At 43.6% G+C, this 19650-nt stretch overlaps 1 pseudogene; it reads right to left on the reverse strand.

Annotated features, from left to right (window-relative positions):
- Nucleotides 1-1535: 1535 nt before the first annotated feature.
- Nucleotides 1536-19152, reverse strand: LOC135968351 (pregnancy-specific beta-1-glycoprotein 2-like; annotated as a pseudogene).
- Nucleotides 19153-19650: the final 498 nt, after the last annotated feature.

A 19650-nucleotide genomic window follows, 5' to 3' on the forward strand; every position in this document is an offset into this window, starting at 1 on the left:
GGAATGACAAAGATTTAAAATGATCATGGTTAAAAATCTAATGGGATTTTTATTAGGCTGATTATGGTAAAGACACAACTCACATAGAAATCTAGTTACTTCTGTGGCATACGACACTATGACTGATAACATATTCGATTTCCAGAAATTTCATACGGTTTTTAGAACTCTTTTTTTTTTTAATTTTTTTTTTCCTTGAGATGGAATCTCACTCTGTTGCCCAGGCTGGAGTGCAGTGGCAGGATCTCCGCTCACTGCAAACTCCACCTCCGGGTTCACGCCATTCTCCTGCCTCAGACTCCGGAGTAGTTGGGACTACAGGTGCCTGCCACCACACCCGGTGAATTTTGTTTTTGTGTTTTCAGTAGAGACGGGGTCTCACCGTGTTAGCCAGGGTGGTCTCGATCTCCTGACCTCATGATCTGCCAGCCTTGCCTCCCAAAGTGCTGGGATTACAGGCATAAGCCACTGCGCCCAGCCTAGAATACTCATATTATTAACATTCCCATAAACGTTATTTAGAGAAGGTTTAGCAACACTTATCACTTATTTGAAAATGCTTTATATATATTTTAACATATAAAATAAGGTGGCTTTTCCATTCAGCTTCTGTTTCCCAGCTGGATTCCTGAGTTCTTGGTGTAGCCCATTAATAATTAGGGCCAAAAACGCATAGTCTTACATATGTTCAAAAACGTCCTTAGGTAATTCCGGTACTTCTACTTCAAAATCATTGACTTAGTTGTAAGTTCTACCTTTTATAATAAGAGTTCTCCACCCTCATTACATGTTAGTAGTGTCAGGGAAGACTTAAAAATTATCAATGGCTGGGTCCCTCTCCAGACCTTTAAACTGGAACTCATGGGTGGGGCTTGAGCATCCACTTTTAAAAATGTTTTCCAGTGATTCCAAAGTGTAGCTATATTTCCCATCAGATTTCTCTGATTTCTTGTGGCCTTCACTTTTTTTCTATTTTGGTATCATGATGAATTTCAGATCTCATTTCCTGTTTTATGCTTTATGTCCCCTGGGGTAGGGACCTTGCCTTCTTCATTTCTGTATCTTTTTTGAACAAGTGAATTAGTCATCAGGAAAAGGTCTCCACCACACATACATTGTGTTCTGAGTCTCAGGTTCACAGGCTGATCCTAAAGTCTTTTTCTTCCACGAGGTCAGAGGTTCCTTGTGATGAAGGGAGTGGTTAAGTCTGTAGTGCAGATGGTGGAGGGGAGTTCACCCTGTTTTTAGGCGTAGCATTGGAACTAAGAATTTTTTGTCTATATGGGTGAAGGGGCAGGGATGTGTAGGAAGACAGTTCTAATTAGGATGGAGGAATTATACTAGGAAGTAGAGGTAAAGGAAGTGAGAAGGATTAGTAAACAGAAGAAATGTGAACTTACCAAATAGGCTAGTGTAGACCCCTGAAGATTCTTGATTAAGTGAATTAACTAGATTTTAGAAAGGTAATGAGGCAGTCATATGCAAGGAAGGTTTCAAAGTCTGGACACAAGAAGTCAAGCAACACTTTGAGAAGTGGTTGAGCTTTATGGGAATGGAGAGAATTACACTATTGAGAGATGTGAAAAATAATGAAGAGGGTTTCACAATGTGAAATTGTGTTTCTCATTTGAATCTGAGAAATAAACGAGACAATTATGGCTAAAAGACATTGGGGTAGAGGGAGCATACAGGCCAGGGAGAAAGGGAACTGCAGGAATTAGTGCTGAGAAGCAGCAGTTTAGTGGAAGGAGGAGATCCAGTCCCAGATACAGGCCAATAAGTCTTTTCCCTCTCCCAAGCATGGCAGTCAGCCTGCAGGAAGCGGTACAAGAGAAAAGGCCATCATACCTGCCAGACTTCCTGAAATACAGAAATGACATCACGGCTGCTATGTCGGATCAATGCCAGGATAGATGTCCTCTTCCTGAAGAACCTGTCATGGAAAGAAAAGAAAAGAAAAGAAGGAATGGAGATGATGTTACTTTACAGGGGGGAACCTCAGGAACCAGCATGTAACATGAGGTAGTCTATAATTGTTTCTTCAAGGAAAGCATTATTTCTGTTGGAAAGTTGATAGGAGATGATTATATTCCTGCAGTTTTTTTTTTTTTCCTCTCTCACCTTGTTTCTAGGTTTTTTATCAGTCCTCGGTCAATTCTCTACTGCACTCAGATATTTCAGAAAGATTTTGGATGTGTGAAAGGCTGATCGTTATTTTCTATGTCAGTAGAACTATCCACCTTTACAACTTTTCATGGTTGCACCTTTGTCTCAGTGTCTCTGTGGTGGCAGCCATGAATGAGACCCTGCCAGCACTCCCTGGCAGGGACCTGATTGACAAAAGGCCCAGGTCAGTGCATTTCAAATTCACAACCTCCTTTGCACAGAAAGCTTCCTTCCCACAGGCTCGCAGCAAGGGCGTGTAAGCAAGCCTAGTTCTCTGAGGCTCTCTTTAACTCTAATGGGTGACTGGTTGGAGGACTCCCCATCAGCCTTGCGAAAACTGTCTTAAGAACTGCATTGATACCTAAAATTTCTTTCCCTTTCTTTTTCACAGGAGTCAGCTTTGCATAGTGGTCTGTGGGTTCTCCCACACTACCTTCATGCCTGCCCCACATTCCCTCACAGGTGTCTTCTCTGATAATTTATCTTATTCGTCTAGTCCTATCCTGGATGCATCTCAGTTGGTTTAAAAAAAAAAAAAATACCAGGATTGATTCTTTACACTTAGATTTTTTCCTTTCTCTCCCACAAGTAGTCAGTAACCATGTCCTACTGTTTTATGTGTTACCTTTTTTTCTATATATATATGGAAATAGGTACTGTTGAGGGACACATCTTATGTGTCAGGCCCTGTGCTAAATACTTTACCTGTACCTCATTTAATTCACACAATAACCCTGTCAGTTACATATTATTTTCTTTTTTTTTTTTTTTTTTTTTTTTTTTTTTGAGACGGAGTCTTGCTCTGTCGCCCAGGCTGGGGTGCAGTGGCCGGATCTCAGCTCACTGCAAGCTTTGCCTCCTGGGTTTACGCCATTCTCCTGGCTCAGCCTCCCGACTAGCTGGGAGTACAGGCGCCTGCCACCTCGCCCAGCTAGTTTTTTGTATTTTGGTAGAGAGGGGGTTTCCCCTTGTTAGCCAGGATGGTCTCGATCTCCTGACCTCGTGATCCACCCGTCTCGGCCTCCCAAAGTGCTGGGATTACCGGCTTGAGCCACCGCGCCCGGCCTACATATTATTTTCAAATTACCAATGAAAGGACAGAAGCTTAGAGTAGTGTAAAAACTTTCCTGGTGTCATATGGCTACTAATAGGAGGATGTGAGATTTCATTCTGGGACTATTTGACCTCAAGGCTAAGGATGACAGTAGTAATAGAGCAGCTGACATTGGTTCATCTGTGTGGCATCTTGTTTCATTGACTGCAATAAACCTTTAAAAGAATCGTATGAAGCAAGCTCTCTCATGCTTCAGGATATGAAAGAAGAACAAACTAAACCCAAGCACAGTGAATGAAGTAAACAATATGGATTAGAGTGGATAAAAATAAAATGGAGAATGAAAAAAGAATACAGTAAATTAATGAAACCAAAGTTGATTCTTCAAAATAAATCAACAAAATTGACGACCATTAACTGGACTAAGAAAAAAAGAGAGAAGATTAAAATTACTAAAATCAGAAATGGAAATGGAGTCCGAGCATGGTGGGTCATATTTTAATCCTAGCACTTTGGAAGGTCACAATGGGAGGATTTCTTGAGACCAGGTGTTTGGACCAGCATAGGTAACCTCAGGAGACCCTGTCTCTACAAAAAAAAATTTAAAACCAATTAGCTGGGCATGGTGGCATGCATCTGTAGTCCTAGTATCTTGGGGGGCTGAAGAAGGAGAATTTCTTCAGCCCAGGAGTTTGAGACTGCAGTGAGGCACATTCACACTACTCTATTTCAGCCTGGGCTGGCCTACAGAGTGAGTGGCTCTCTCTCTTTCTCTCAAAAAAAAAAATAAGAAAAGAAAAGTAAAAATGAAAAAACAGAAAATGAAATGATTACTACCAATTCTAATAAAATAATGATTTTGAAATTACTGTAAGTATTTGTATGCCAATAAATTGTATAAACTAGGTGGAATAGACAAATTCCTAGAAAAACACAAAAAATATGACTACAACTATAATCAGTAATAAGATTGAATCAATAAAAGCATTTGATGAAATTCAATATTTTTTCATAATAAAAACATTCTAACTAAGAATGTAAGGAAACCACCTCAACATAAAGGCAATATGTGAAAAAACCCAATGCTAACATCATACTCAACGGAGAAAGACTGAAAGCTTTCCCTGTTTGAGCAGGAACAAGACAGGGTTGCTGCTTTTGACAATTCTATTCAAGGTAGTATTGAAAGGTCTAGTCAGAAAAATTAGGCAACTATTTTTTAAAAGACATTCAAATTGGAAGAAAGGAGTAAAATTATTTCTGTTCGGAGATAACTTGAACTTATATCTAGAAAATCCTAAAGATGGACAAACCTATCAGAATTGACAAATGAATTCAGTAATGTTCCACAATACAAAATCAACATTCAAACATCAGTCGTATTTCAATACACTAACCATGGACCATCTGAAGGGAAATTAAGAAAAAAATTTTAATTTGTATTAATATCAAAAAGAATAAAATACTTAGAAATAAGTTTAACCAAAGAGGTGAAATGATTATACCTGAAATCCATAAAATATTGCTTAATGATGACATCAATAAAATGAAAGACTTTTTGTTTTCATGAATTAGAAGACTCACTATTGTCAGGAGGACAATGAAACCCAAAGTGAGCTGCAGATTCAATATAATTCCTCTCAGAATCTCAGTGACATTTTTGCAGTAAAAGAAAAATCCGTCCTAAAATTTATATTGAAACTCATGACCCTAAATAGACAAACAACTTTGAAAAGGAAGAATGAAGCTGGAGGACTCACACTTTCTGATCTCAGCATTTACTACAAAGCCCCCGTAACCAATACAGTGTGGTACTGGCATAAAAGAGGACATAGAAATTAATGAAATGGAACAGAGACTCCAGAAAGAAATACTTGCATATATGGCCAAATGATTTTCATCGAGTGTGCCAAGATCATTCAATGGGGAAAGGACAGTGTTCTCACCAAAAGATATTGGAAAAGCTGGATATCCAAGGGCAAGAATGAGTGGAACCTTTACCTAGCATCATATACAAAAATTAACCCACAATAGATCAGATATCTAAATGTAAGAGCAAAATCTATACAACTCTTAGAAGAAAACATAGGATAAAAACTTCATGATATTGCATTTCACAATGATTTCTTGGTTGTAACAACAAAAGCATAGGCAACAAATAAAATGGATAAATTGGACTTCATAAAAATCAAAACGTTTTATATATCGAAGAACATTATCAAGAGAGTAAGAAGGCAACCCATGAAATGAGAAAAATATTTGCAAATTATAAGTGTGATAAGAAATTAATTTCCAGAATACACAAAAAACTACAAGTTAACAACAGCAAACATCCAAAAACACAATTACAAAATGAACCAAGGATTAAAATAGAGTTTTCTCCAAGGAAGATATACAAATATCCGATAAGCCCAAGCAAAGCTCCTCAGCATCACGAATACTTAGAGACATGCAAATCAAAACCACAATGTGACACCACCTCATACACTTTAGGATGCTTTGATAAACAACAACAATGACAGCAACACAAAATGACAAGTATTTTCAAATAGAAAAGTTGGAGCTCTAGTGCATTGCTGATGGGAATGGGAAATGTTATAGCCACTGTAAAAAGTGGTGTGGCTGTTTCTCAAAAATTTAAACAATAAATCACCATTCGATCCAGATATTCCACTTCTAGACATACTCCCTATAGAATTGAAAGAAATGTGAACAAATATTTGCACATTGATGTTCAGAGAAGCATTACACACAATAGCCAAAAATGGAAACAATGGAAAAGTCCATTGAAAGATAAGTGGGTAGGCAAATGAGATATATCTATACAACGAAATGTTATTCAACCTTAACAAGGAATAAAATTCCAATACATCGTGCAAAGTGAATGAACGTTGAAGACATTATGCTAACTGAAATAAGCCAGACACGAAAGGATAATTATTCTATAATTCCATTTAGAAAATAGAATAGCCAGTTATATAGAGACAGAAAGTAGAATGGTATGTGCTAAGGGTTAGGGGGAGAAGGAGTGAGAGTTACTGTTTATTGGGTACAGAGGTTTAATACGGTAAAAGGAAAAAGTTCTGGAAATGGATAGAGTGATGGTTACACAACACTAAATTGCACACTTAGAAATAGTTAATGATAAGCCTTATATTGGATATATATAAAGTGTCCTGGTAGTCTTACACTCTATAAATACACACTTTTTGGCATAGCCCCTTTCCTGCCATGCAGAACTCCAGAGGTGAATCTCCCTATGTCTCCAAGTATGCATCACTCACTGTCCTCTGTGCTGTGTCCCACGTGCTGTGCCAACAGCCTCATACAGCCGGTGACTTCAGAGCCAGGACACAGCTCAAGAGTCTGCCCCGAGGCTCCCTCTCTTTTAATTTCCCTGCAGCCTAGCCTTCACACCAACTGGCAGTTTGATTTAGCCGAAATCAGGACAGGCCACCAGGGCTCTTTCTCCACACATGCTGGTCCCACACCAGGTGGAGTCAGGCAGGGCCAGTCACCGAGAAGCCTGGAGCAGATTAGGGAGTGGTCTGAGCTGCTCCTCTCTCATCCAAGGGGTTTGCTACTCTCATTTGGGGGAAAAATGTGAGCTTGTTTCAAAGCCTCGGATGCTCCTTGTAGCTCATGCAGAGGGAAAAAAAATAAAGACGTGGCAGAAAGGGATGTGTTGGTGACAGCGAGAAGCAACTTGACCTTGAGGACTCTCCTTCTTGTCCCTCTGTGAAGCCTCTTCCATCACATAGGGCTCAGGGCTGACAAAGCCCCCTCCCTACCTTTCTCAGGCTGGACACAAGGTCAACCATGAGAAAACAGAAAAACAAGGAGAAGAGAATCTGTAGAGACAAATTGGGAGGGTTCAGGAGGAGAATTTAGGATTTGCTTCTGCCAATGGGACACAGGCTGGGAATTAAAATGTTTTCCCAGGTCTTCTCTGAAAGGCAGATAGACACCATCTAAAACACTATTGCCAGTGATGCAGGGATCCACTTACCAGAGACTTTGATCATCTTGAATGCGGAACTTTCGCTGCCAGTGGCTGAGTTACGAGCCGAGCAACCATACATTCCGCCATGCTTTGCAGTAATTTCGCGGATAGAGAGCTCTTGTCCTGATTGCAGAAACTTCCCATCAATCGTCCAATAATACTCTGCCGGTGGGTTAGAGTCCGCGAAGCAGTACAAGTAGAGTTTTTCTCCTGAACGGTAATAGGGGGATGAAGAGAAAATGCTGGGGATGCGTGGACCATCTGGAGTAAAGAGAATAAAGTCACAGGTGATGTCATCTGAAGGAAGGGGATGTTCCTGGTCTCTTAAAGGGACATAGTGTCCCTCTGAGCCAAGACACACCCTCAAGGCCCAGCCAAACCGCTCCTGTGTTCACTGGGCCAAAGCCTGGGATATTCTCCTGTTTCTCCCATCACAGGCTGTAGACTCCAAGTCTCCCATGACAAAAGCATCTCCTCCCCTTATATTTTTGTTTAAGGCTATGCATACCTAGAATTTCCCAGGGCAGGGAGCCATGGCCAACCCTGGTGTCCAGAAATAAAAGTGTCTGTACTTGGACCTGAGAGAGACTGAGATGCGTGGCCTGTGTTCCTTTGGATTTTAACGGGTGGCCTGGTCCACACAGGAACCAAAGATACAAAGGACATCCAGCGTGACTGGGTCACTGGGTGTGCTACCAACTTGGTCCCATATTTCACATTCATAGGGGCCTGTGTCATTTCTTGTGACATTGGCTAGAATGAGGATCCTGTTTTCACCGGGTTGCTTTAGCCTGGGACTGTGTGGATAACAGAGAGAAGATTGTCCTGTGGCACCTTTGATTCCTCCACAGGCATCCTTCAATCAGAGTTGGGATCTCCCTCCCCTCAGCCCACCCGAGTCCTTGAAAACCAATAGCTCGTGTGTGTGTCACAAGACAGATGCATGATGATCTAAGAGCTCAAAGACTGTGAGGCCACCTGCTCTGTCTTAGGGAAGCACAGACATTCTCAAGTGTGAATTGAGCAGCAGTGTTGGGTCATGGACAGATACATCAGTGGGAGTCACAGGCCCTGATACACCTCCCAGTCCCTCTCTAATCAGCTGACTGGCTGGCTCTCCTTGGGTTCCTTACCTGCAATGTGCAACTGCCGGACTCCTTACAAATTCCATCCTACTTTGCCCCCCTAGATGTGATTTATCTGCAGCTTCCATTTCCAAGGACATTCTAGAGACGAGTAATAATGGGACTTCCCATTGCCTTGAAACCCTGAAGATACTGAGCAGGCTGGCCTGGGACTGGATGTTTCAGCAGAAATAAGACAGGGGAGACCAGAGTCAGGCCTGGAGGTCACTTCAGTCATCAGGCCGTGGAGGCACAAAGTGGGGCAGTTTTCTGCAGGTGTTTCATGATGACTTACTTGAGCCAGTGACCTCCAAAGACAGAGCAAACTGCAAGGAATGATCTAGAAAGACTGAAGGGGACAGACAAGAACTGGTGGCTTTGGAGCAGACCCATGTTCCCTGTTCTGGGTTCTTTAAGTTTCCTCTCCTTCTGCAGAGGGCAGGTGAGGACTAAATGGAACTTTCCAGAAATACAGGTGGACATTTGCAAATGCAGAATGGACTGGTGGAAAGGGTGGGAATTAACTGCTGGAAATCTGGTCCTTGTGGACCATACGTGTTTGATGGATATGAGACAAAGTTGGGGAGAAATTTTGCAAATATTTTCTTTCATTGGACACTCTACTCTCCGATTCCATGGGCTTGACTACTCTAGGGACATCATGTAAGTGGATTCCACAGTGAATCTGAGAAGAGACTGCTGGTAGCCGGGAGCTGGGAGTGGGGAGAATCAGAAGTTGTTCATGTGTGTGCAGTTTCAGTTATGCCAGATGGGGAGGTTCTAGAGATCTGCTGTACAGCTTGATGCCTATAGTTCACACAGATTGAGTGTTTCTTACACATCAGACTTAGGACAGAAAGTGTTTTGGATTTCTGACATTTTTTGATTCGAAATATTTGTCACATACTTACTGGTTTAGCATCCCAAATCTGAAAGATTCAAAATCTAAAATGTTCCAGTGAGCATTACTTTTCAGCATCAGATTAGTCAGCAAAAGTGGGTGGCGATAGGCTAAATACATTCTTGTCCTTTTTTTTTCTCACCACTTTTCTAGCTTGGTGAATAGTTTTTGGTCAATTCCATACTGGCCATGCTGCACTTGTATGTTTTTGAAGGCTTTGGGATGTGAGAAATAATGATTGCTATTTTCTATGTCATGAACATTTTCCACCTTTCCATGATTGCATCTTTTTCTCAGTGTCTCTGTTGTGGCAGTCATCAATAAGAGCCTATCAGGTCAGATTTAGGACAGATTTTTGTAATTCTGCAAAAAAGTGTTACTGGGATTCTGGTAGGGGTTGCGTTGAATCTGCAGCTCACTTTGGGTAGTATTGTCATCCTAACAATGTTGATTTTTCCAATCCATGAAAATGAAATGTCTTCCCACATATTGATGTCGTCTTTAATTTCATTCAGTAACATTTTGTAGTTTTCAGGGTATAACCCTTAGACCTTTTTGGTTAAACTTATTCCAAAATATTTTATTCCTTTTGATGTTAGTGAGAATGGAAATTCTTTTCTGACTTTCCTTTCACATTGTTCATTGTTACTGTATAGTCTAAAGAATGATCTAGAAAGAGTGAAGGCCACAGGCAAAAGCTCGTGGTTTTCGAGCAGAAACATATTCCCTGTCCTGGGTTTTTGATTTTCCCTCTCCCTTAGCAGAGGGGAGGTGGCTCTTCCCTGATAGCCAGATAGACTTCACTGGAAAACATATTGCCAGTGCTCCAGGGATCCACTTACCAGGGACTATGATCCTCTTGATTATGAGATTTGTTCCACCAGTGACTGAGTTATGCATGAAACAGACATAGACCCCTCTCTATATTTTAGTGGTTAGGAGGATAAAGAACACCTGTGCTGATTGCTGGAACTTCCCATCAATCAGCCAAGAATGCTCTGTCAGTGGGTGAGAGTCTGTGAGGCAGGAGAGCTTGGGGAGTTCCCCTGGATGGTAATAGGTGTATGAAGAAGAAATGGTGGGGGCGTCCAGGCCAACTGGAGCCAAGAGAATAAAATCACAGCTGATGTTGTCAGAGGGAAGCAAAAATCCTGGTCTGTGGAACGGCCACGGTGACCCTGTGAGCTAAGTCACAACACTGAAGTCCCAGCCAAATCCCTGCTGTGTTCACTGATCAGGAGCCTGAGACATTCACCTACTTCTCCCATCATAAGCTTTGGTCCCTGAGTCTCCCATGACAGGAGCAGCCTCTTCTCTCCCATTGGTGATCAAGCCTAAGCCTACTCTTAGGACTCATGGCCAGCTTTGATGTCCGGGGAGAAGGGTCTCTGTACTTGCACCTGAGAAGGACTGGGAGGCCTGGCCTCTGGCCATGTGTATTTGGGATGGCAGCCTGGCTCACAGAGGAACAGAAGATACTCACAGAGGAGATTCAAGGTGACTGGATCACTGCGGCTGGAACTCCCTGGGTTCTTCATTTCACATTCATAAGGTCCTGCAGTATCTTTTGTGACACCAAATAGAACGAGGGTCCTGTTGTTTTTGGACAGCTGCAACTTGTGACTGATAGGGAGGCTCTGACCATTTATCCGCCACAGGTAGCTTACATCCTGAGTGTCAGGATCACAGGATAAGATCACAGTCTCCGTACCCTCCCTGGGGTTTAAGTTGCTGCTGGAGATGTAGGGCTTGGGAGTCTCCACTGTGCAGATAACAGAGAGAAGATTGTCCTGTGTGGCACCTTTGAATCCTCCAAAAACATTTTTCAATCAGAGATGGCGTTTCCCACTTCAGCCCACCCAAGTCCTTAAAAATCCATGGCAGATGTGTGTGTTACAAGACAGATGCATAGCAATCTGAGGGCTCAGAGATTGTGAGGCTGCCTTCTGTATGTGGGAGAAGCACAGACTTTCTCAAGTGTGAATTGAGCAGCATCATTGCATCATGGAAAAACATGGGTCCAGCAGTCAGAGCCCCTGGTGCCTCTCTGAGTCCCTCCCTCTCCAACTGCCTGCCTGGCCCACCTTGTGATCCTCACCAGGAGCATGCAGTGCTAGAATCTTCTTAGTTTCAATCTTACTTTGCTCCCAAGGTATGTTTTCCCTGCAGCTTCCCTTTCCAAGGGCATCCTAGAGATGGATGATGGAACTTCCCATTGTTCTTAAACCCTTTGGGTAGTGGGAAAACTGGCCTGGGACTGGGTACTTCAGCAGAAATAACACAGGGGAGACCAGAGTCAAGCCTGGAGGTCAATTTAGTCATCAGGGAGTGGAGCTACAAGTTGGGGCAGTTTTCCCAGCTGTCTCTTAGTGACTGACTTGAGCCAGCGACCTCTAAAGATAGAGCAGAGTCCAAGGAATGAGCTACAAAGAGTGAAGGGGACAGGCAAGAGCTGATAGCTTTGGACCAAGACCATGTTCCCTGTCCTGTGTCCATGCCCTCACCTGCCCTTCCCCCTCTAAAGGGCAGGTGAGGACCGTGTGGATCTTTCTAGAAATACATGTGGATTTTTGCAAATGCAGAACTGACTGGTGGAAAGGGCGAGCATGAACTGATGATGGAAGTCTGGTCCTCATGGACCGTTTGTGTTTGGTGGCTATTAGACTAATATTTGGGAAGAAGTCTTGCAGATACTTTCTGTCGTTAGACATTCTACTCTCTGATTCTGTGAATTTGACTACTCTATGTACCTCATCTCAGTGGATTCCAGAGTAAATCAGAGAGTAGAATAGTGGTTTCCAGGAGCTGGGGTGAGGGGAATAGGGCATTGTTCCGTGGGTGTGAGTTTTCAGTTATGCAGGATGAGGAGGTTCCAGAGATCTCCTGTAGATCTTCATACCTATAGTTCATACAGATAAAGTGTTCCTTATGCAGAAAGCTTAAAACCAGGTGTTTTGGATTTCTAACTTTTTTTATTTTGGAATATTTGCAGTAGATGTACTGGGTCAGCATCCCAAATCTGAAAAATTTTAAATCCAAAATGCTCCAGTTAGCACATCAGTGGTCAGAAGTGTTGGATTTTGGTGCATTTCAGATTTTGGATTTCTGGATTCGGGATGCTCAATTTGTAATATTGTAGTTTTCCCATAAAAAGTTGTCAGGAGTTTAGACCTCATGTTATGATGTGACTCTAGTAACAAAACAAAACAAAACAAAATTTGAAGGAAACATTAAAATGTTGTCATCAGTGGAAATTTTTACTGATGGTCCAAGTATCTAAGATGAATTGCTGGTAGTAGTATTTCTCTTGATACCCAATTAAGGTTTAGGTGTGGGGTGAATTCAGCAGGATCACATTATGCTGAAAGAAAGATGCCAAAGGTGATTTGAAATTAGCAAGTCCTTGAGTAGAAAGAGACCCGTTAAAGAGACAGAACTGGTTAGTGTGTCAATTACATAAAGGGAGGAATGATGCCGAATTAAAAGAAGTGATGTTTGTTATGTTAGTAAATATAGAAAGAACTCCCTGTTTCTAATTTCTGTGCAGAGTTAGGAAAAATGGGGAGGAGCCCAAAACAGGTATGTGAAGTGCTGTCTTCATTTACTCTCAACCTAAGGAAATACAACTAGAGTTTAAGTTTGTGTGAATTAAGAAGAGTCTAAGTGAGATGCCATTGGGTCATGTGTCCCCCACAAGAAGAATCCCAACTTATGAAGATGGCATCATCATGAAGCAACAATCGAATGTGCCCCAGGCAGGAAAACCATCAGGTAGCACCCCCTGGTCACCTCCAACAGGTCCCCGAACCCACCAGTATTCCCATTCCATGAATGTTACAGCCTTGGTAGTTGTTCCATAACTACAAAATTTTAAAATTGCGATTGTCAATACAAAATGGTAAATATGAAGTTGAATATATTGCTCCACTTTTTTCCCCTACTCCTTTTGAAGTTTCGTGTTTCATTTTTGGAAGTTTCTTTTTTTTTTTTAATTTATTTATTATTATTATACTTTAAGTTATAGGGTACATGTGCATAACGTGCAGGTTTGTTACATATGTATACTTGTGACATGTTGGTGTGCATACCTGATGTAAATGATGAGTTGATGGGTGCAGCATTTTTGGAAGTTTCTATTGAAACATCCTCAAGCTAGGGATTCTTTCCTCAGCTGTGTGCATTCTACCAGTAACCATCAAAAGCATTCTTCATTTCTCTAACAGCATTTTTTTTCTTTTTCTGAGACGGAGTCTTGCTCCATTGCCCAGGCTGGAGTGCAGTGGTACGATCTTGGCTCATGGTAAGCTCTGCCTCCCGGGTTCACGCCGTTCTCCTGCCTCAGCCTCCCGTGTAGCTGGGACTACAGGCACCCGCCAGCATGCCCAGCTCATTTGTTTGTATTTTTAGTAGAGATGGGGTTTCACCGTGTTCGCCAAGATGGTCTCCATCTCTTGACCTCGTGATCCGCCCGCCTCGGCCTCCCAAAGTGTTGGGATTACAGATGTGAGCCACTGTGCCTGGCCATCTCTGAGGGATTTTAACGAGTTGTCGACTTTTGAGTTTGTTCAGCTGTTTACTTACTGTTAGAACCGAGTGACAAATTTCAAGAAATTTGTCAAAAACAAGAAATGGGGAAAGGATTCCCTATTTAATAAATGGTGCTGGGAAAATTGGCTTGCCATAAGAAGAAAGCTGAAGCTGGATCCTTTCCTTATTCCTTATACGAACATTAATTCAAGATGGATTAGAGACTTAAATGTTAGACCTAATACCATAAAAAGCCTAGAAGAAAACCTAGGTACTACCATTCAGGACATAGGCATGGGCTAAGACTTCATGTCTAAAACACCAAAAGCAAAGGCAACAAAAGCCACAATTGACAAATGGGATCTAATTACACTAAAGAGCTTCTGCACAGCAAGAGAAACTATCATCAGAGTGAACAGGTAACCTACAGAATGGGAAAAAAATTTAGCAATCTACTCATCTGACAAAGAGCTAATATCCAGAACCTACAAAGAATTCAAACAAATTTACAAGAAAAAGACAAACAACACCATCAAAAAGTGGGCAAAGGATATGAACAGACAGTTCGCAAAAGAAGACATTCATATAGCCAACAGACACATGAAAAAATGCTCGTCACCACGGGCCATCAGAGAAATGCATATCAAAACCACAATGAGATACCATCTCACACCAGTTAGAATGGCGATCATTAAAAAGTCAGGAAACAACAGGTGCTGGAGAGGATGTGGAGAAATAGCAATATTTTTACACTGTTAGTGGGATTGTAAACTAGTTTAACCATTGTGGAAAACAGTATGGCGATTCCTCAAGGATCTAGAACTAGAAATACCATATGACTCAGCCATCCCATTACTGGGTATATACCCAAAGGATTATAAATCATGCTGCTATAAAGACACATGCACACGTATGCTTATTGTGGCACTCTTCACAATAGCAAAGACTTGGAATCAACCCAAATGTCCATCAGTGACAGACCACATTAAGAAAATTTCGCATATATACACCATGGAATACTATGTACCATAAAAAAGGATGAGTTCGTGTCCTTTTTAGGGACATGGATGCAGCTGGAAACCATCATTCTCAGCAAACTATCGCAAGAACAGAAAACCAAACACCGTGTGTTCTCACTCATAGGTGGGAATTGAACAATAAGATCACTTGGACTCGGGAAGGGAAACATCACACACGGGGGCCTATTATAGGGAGGGGGTGGGGGTGGGGTTGCAATGACAGTTATACCTGATGTAAATGACGAGTTGATGGGTGTTGACGAGTTGATGAGTGCAGCACACTAACATGGCAAATATATACATATGTAACAAACCTGCACGTTGTGCACATGTACCCTAGAACTTAAAGTATATTTTTTTAAAAAAAGATTTTAAAATTAAAAAAAGAAAAACTCTCTAACCCCTGATCCACTAGAGAGGCTGATTTGAGTAATAATATACCTCCGTCCTCCTATTTGGCAGACTTGGAGTCATTAAAATATTTCTTTACTGCAAAACACCATCTGGATAAATTGGTTTTGTTTGTGCAGGAGGCCAGAAGAACATGTCTGGGAATTATAAGAATGGATGGAGGAGCTGCCTATCCCTGTCCCACAGTCTTGTGCACAGATCAGTCTCACAACAGGAAAGAGCCCTGGATGGGTATACAGTGGAAGCTTATTCTCTTAGTGACTTGGGGACATTGGCTCGAGATGAAGCCTGGCAGGAGTGGAAACTCCAGGTCATTTCTATGCCATTCCTATTACCTGGGAGGTGGACCATTCCACAGTGTTAGCAGGAAGGGATTAGAAGGCAGCCTAGTTAGAGCGAGTGTCTGGGGAAGGCCTAGGGGTGGAGGAAGAAGCTGTGCAGGACAGGGCTTGCCAGTTAGAATGAAGTGGGAGGAAGATGAGGGACACAGAGAAGCAGAGCGAGGCAGAGACAGCATGGCAGTGAACAGTGGGGACTACAGTGACTTCAGAGACCCCAGGGACCAGGTGCCCCAGTTCAACAGTCCAGGACCAGGGAGCCCTGAAAACCCTCCAGTTGCCAAAGGGTTTCAACTTCCATGAGGTGGGGTGTCTTTAGGGGCAAGAGGTAGTGGGGGGATGAAACATGGGTGTCAGCCTCTGAAGGACAAGGGAAAGGTGTGGCCTAGACCTCCTAGGATTCTGCATCTGAGATCCAGTCTCTAAAGAGGTTATGGATCATCCATTTCTTCATTCAATTCCTCCATTTGTTATGTGAGAGCACCTGAGTGTGTGTCTCTCACTGGGCCTATGCTAGTGCAGGGTGTCAGTGGGGAAAGAACACAAGCTCCTCTCCTTTATCCTGTCATGCCAGTGACATGGACACTTTGGGAAACACAGGATTTCAGGTTCAGTGACAGGGGTTAAGATCTGAGGGGGACGCCTGGACATTTTTTGCACTGACTCTGACAGTTGAGGCAGGTGATTTAGTTCTGGAGTACACACTAATCAGCTGACCATTTGCTCTCACTCCTCTGAGGTTTGGATGCCGAAGGTGAGAGGATTTGAGCCAAGAAATGACTACGGGGCCCTTGGATCCCAGTAATCCCTCACTTCTGGTGGAGGAGAGGATGGGCCTGTGGCTGCAGACAGACCTCATGTGACCCTGATCTGCCTTCTGTGTTTGTGTGACTCTGGTTCAGTGACTGTGCCTTCCTGTGCCTCAGTTTTCTCTCAGTCAAATAAGCTAAATGGCCAATGGACTGTGGCTTTTCATGCTTTCTGTGAATAAATTGTAAATTCTTCACAGTCACCTGACCTAATGCTTGGCACAGTGGAGGTGTTCACACAAACAGCATTTATTATTATTCACTTCCATGAGGGAGCACCTTTAGGTCAGATCCCTGTGGATAAGCTGTTGCCAAGTACATTTTCTGTCTTCTGTTTCTGCTTCTGGGGACTATAGACGTTCTATGGAGTGTCCTAAGCCACACAAGGCAGTTGACTGATGGCCTACAAAGCTTGTCTTTCTGTCCTCTCCACTCTGAGTCTCAGGTGAAGAAAGCTCTGTCCTTGCCTAGATGAGGCTCTGAGGGCTGAGCCCTGGCTGGTGAGCAGCTCCAGGAGACACAGTCCTCAGACAGCTGGTAAATCCTTGGTCCCAGTAAGCCCTGCCACAACTGAGCCCTGGCACAGGCTCCTCAGCTTTATCTGGAGTAAGGATTTAGGGACAGCGGTCTGGGGTTCAGGTTTCTAGGGCTGAGCTTCTCTGAGAGTATCTCAAGGGGCCTCTTAGGCAAAGCCCTACTCAGTTCTCCAGGGTCTTTCTCAGGGTCAAGTTTATGAAGAGGGCATGAGGTGCTTGGCTGAGGCTGATCTCCTCCTGCTGAGCACCCCCCCCCCCCATCAGACTGTCCTTCCTGTGCAGCAAGTGTCTGCAGGGTCTGGAGGCAGGAAAGGAATTCTGATCTGCTGATGTTTGTCTCCTCTGTGTGTGTCCTGCACTAAATGCCGAAACCCCAACATGGGACATAATGCAGAGAGGGACACAGGCACAGTCCAGGCCTGACCATCCTGGGTGTGCAAAGTAGAAGTGACCCCCACCCCCCAACACCCAGGGATCATGTGGAATCACTCACGGTATAAGGTGTAATGTCCAGTTACTCCTTCAGTCCTATGACCTCGCTTTATGATTTGTATGGTGTAGGATCCTGTGTCATTTTTGGTGACACTCTGGATCAGCAGGGATGCATTGGAATATACTGTTTCTCGTCCACTGTATGCAGGCCCAAATAGAATCATTTCAGTGTCTGTTGTATATGCTGTAATGTAATGCTGGAGGTCCATTATTTGCCCTTTGTACCAGATGTAGCCAACAACGTTCGTGGGCAAATTGTGGACAAGTAGAAGAACATCCTTCCCCTCAGAAACTTTGGTTGGCTGGGCTTCAATCGTGACTTGGGCAGTGGTGGGCGAGTTCCAGAAGATTAAAAGTGATGCTAGGAGGTGGAGAGAGCATCAGTCAATATTGAGACCTATGTATTGGGATGAAAAGATGGAGCCTTGGGTCCTGAGAAGATTTCTTCAATCATCAGCCTTGTAGACACACACACACAAACACACACACCCCTTTTTGTGTGTATGTGTGTGTGTGTGTTTTTGTCCTACTGTCCTACTGGGTCAAGGTCAGCAGCACAACCCCCATTCCTTCAATCCTTCTGACCTCGGCATTTTTCTCTTTGAAATCCTCTTCCCCAGGGGTCTGCATGGCTCCCTCCACACTGCCCTCAGGTCCTGCTCACATCAGGGCATCCTTAGACTTCTTTCCTGACACCTCCTTCAGAGCCCCTGGGTCTTCCATTTCTGACCTTTTTGTGCTCTGCTCCCTCCGGAGCTCTTGCCAACACCTGACCTCACATTCTAGATCTCTTTGCATGTCTGTCTTCCTGCCCATGACAGCATGAGCTCCGTGAGGACAGGGACGTTTGTGATCTTGATTGCACCCCAGTGCCTGGGACAGGCTGCAGACTCCTGCAGATGTGAAGGTTCCCAGGGATCTCCAAGCCAGGGCTATTTTTTTTGTCTTTCCCCAGTTGTTGAGGTGTTTTGCTGAGGACAGTGTTTCATGTCCTGCTTATATTTTCACCTGAAGTGTCATCCGATAATAGTTATTATTATCATTTTTCAAAATATTGTGGCCAGTGATGCTTAACCAGGAGAACAGAACACTTGAGATTTTCCTACCTATTACCAATTCCAGTTCAATGTGATTTTCCTGTTGTGACCCTGTCTCTCTCTGGCATATTATCCCCAATCCAGGCTCCAACAGAGCCTTCTTTCCTTTATTTTTTTTTTTTTTTTCTTTTTGAGACGGAGTCTCGTACTGTCTCCCAGGCTGGCTTGCAGTGGCAGCATCTCAGCTCACTGCAACCTCTGCCTCCCAGATTCATGCAATTCTCCTGCCTCAGCCTCCTGAGTAGCTAGGATTACAGGTGCTCACCACCACACCTGGTTAATTTTTTCTGTTTTTAGTAGAGACGGGGCTTCACTGTGTTGATCAGACCGGTCTTGAACTCCTGACCTCATGATCCATCCACCTCAGCCTCCCAAAGTGCTGGCTTATTTTATTTTTTAGAACCCCATCCCCTCCAGGAGACCCCATCCAATCATTCTGCTTCCTCCTCCTGTCCTCTCCCAGGAAGTTCTCTCCTCACCTGTGAGTAGAAGCTCCTTCCAGGTGATGTGCAGTGTGTAGGGAGGCGCTGAGAGGGGCCCCATGGCCTCTTCTGCCTGTATGTTCTCCTCTGTGGAGATGAGTCTGGGATCCAGAATCTTTCCGAGCACAGCTGTCAGCGGTGCTGTCCTTCCTCCTTCTGTGCTGAGCCTCTTCCCGGGGCAGGAGCACTTCTCAGGCTTATGGGCGGGGTCTGTGCCCAGGTCACCTCTCTATCCCCTCCCCTCTCAGTCCTGCCTCTTTGTCCCTCCTTCTCTTTTTCCTTTTGTCTGTGTGTCAGGTCCCTGGGAATTGTGGAGGCCTCTGCCTTTTTCAGCAGTGATTCTGTCACCAAACCTCGGTACACACTATGTGCAGAAACACAAACACACACACAAAAGAAACGTGCACAGACACAGAGAGTCACACACATACCCTGTAGGTTGGGCAAGCACAGCTGGGCCTCAGCCTTCTGCTGTCCCAGTGGCTCTGGGTCGGGGTGCACATTCACACCCCTCACCCTCTTTTATCCCCATCTGGCTCTCCCCTTCAGTGCAGGAGGCTGGAGCTGCATCAGGTCCCTGTTATAGGGACACCACATTGTGCTGTGGGTGAGCTGTGTGTTGCCTGGTGACAGGGACCCTTCCTTTCTCTAATTGTGTCTAGCTTGGCTGCAACTTCCAAGGATGGACATT

The sequence above is a fragment of the Macaca fascicularis genome, chromosome 19 (assembly GCF_037993035.2).
Source record: "Macaca fascicularis isolate 582-1 chromosome 19, T2T-MFA8v1.1".
NCBI classification, from domain to species: domain Eukaryota; kingdom Metazoa; phylum Chordata; class Mammalia; order Primates; family Cercopithecidae; genus Macaca; species Macaca fascicularis.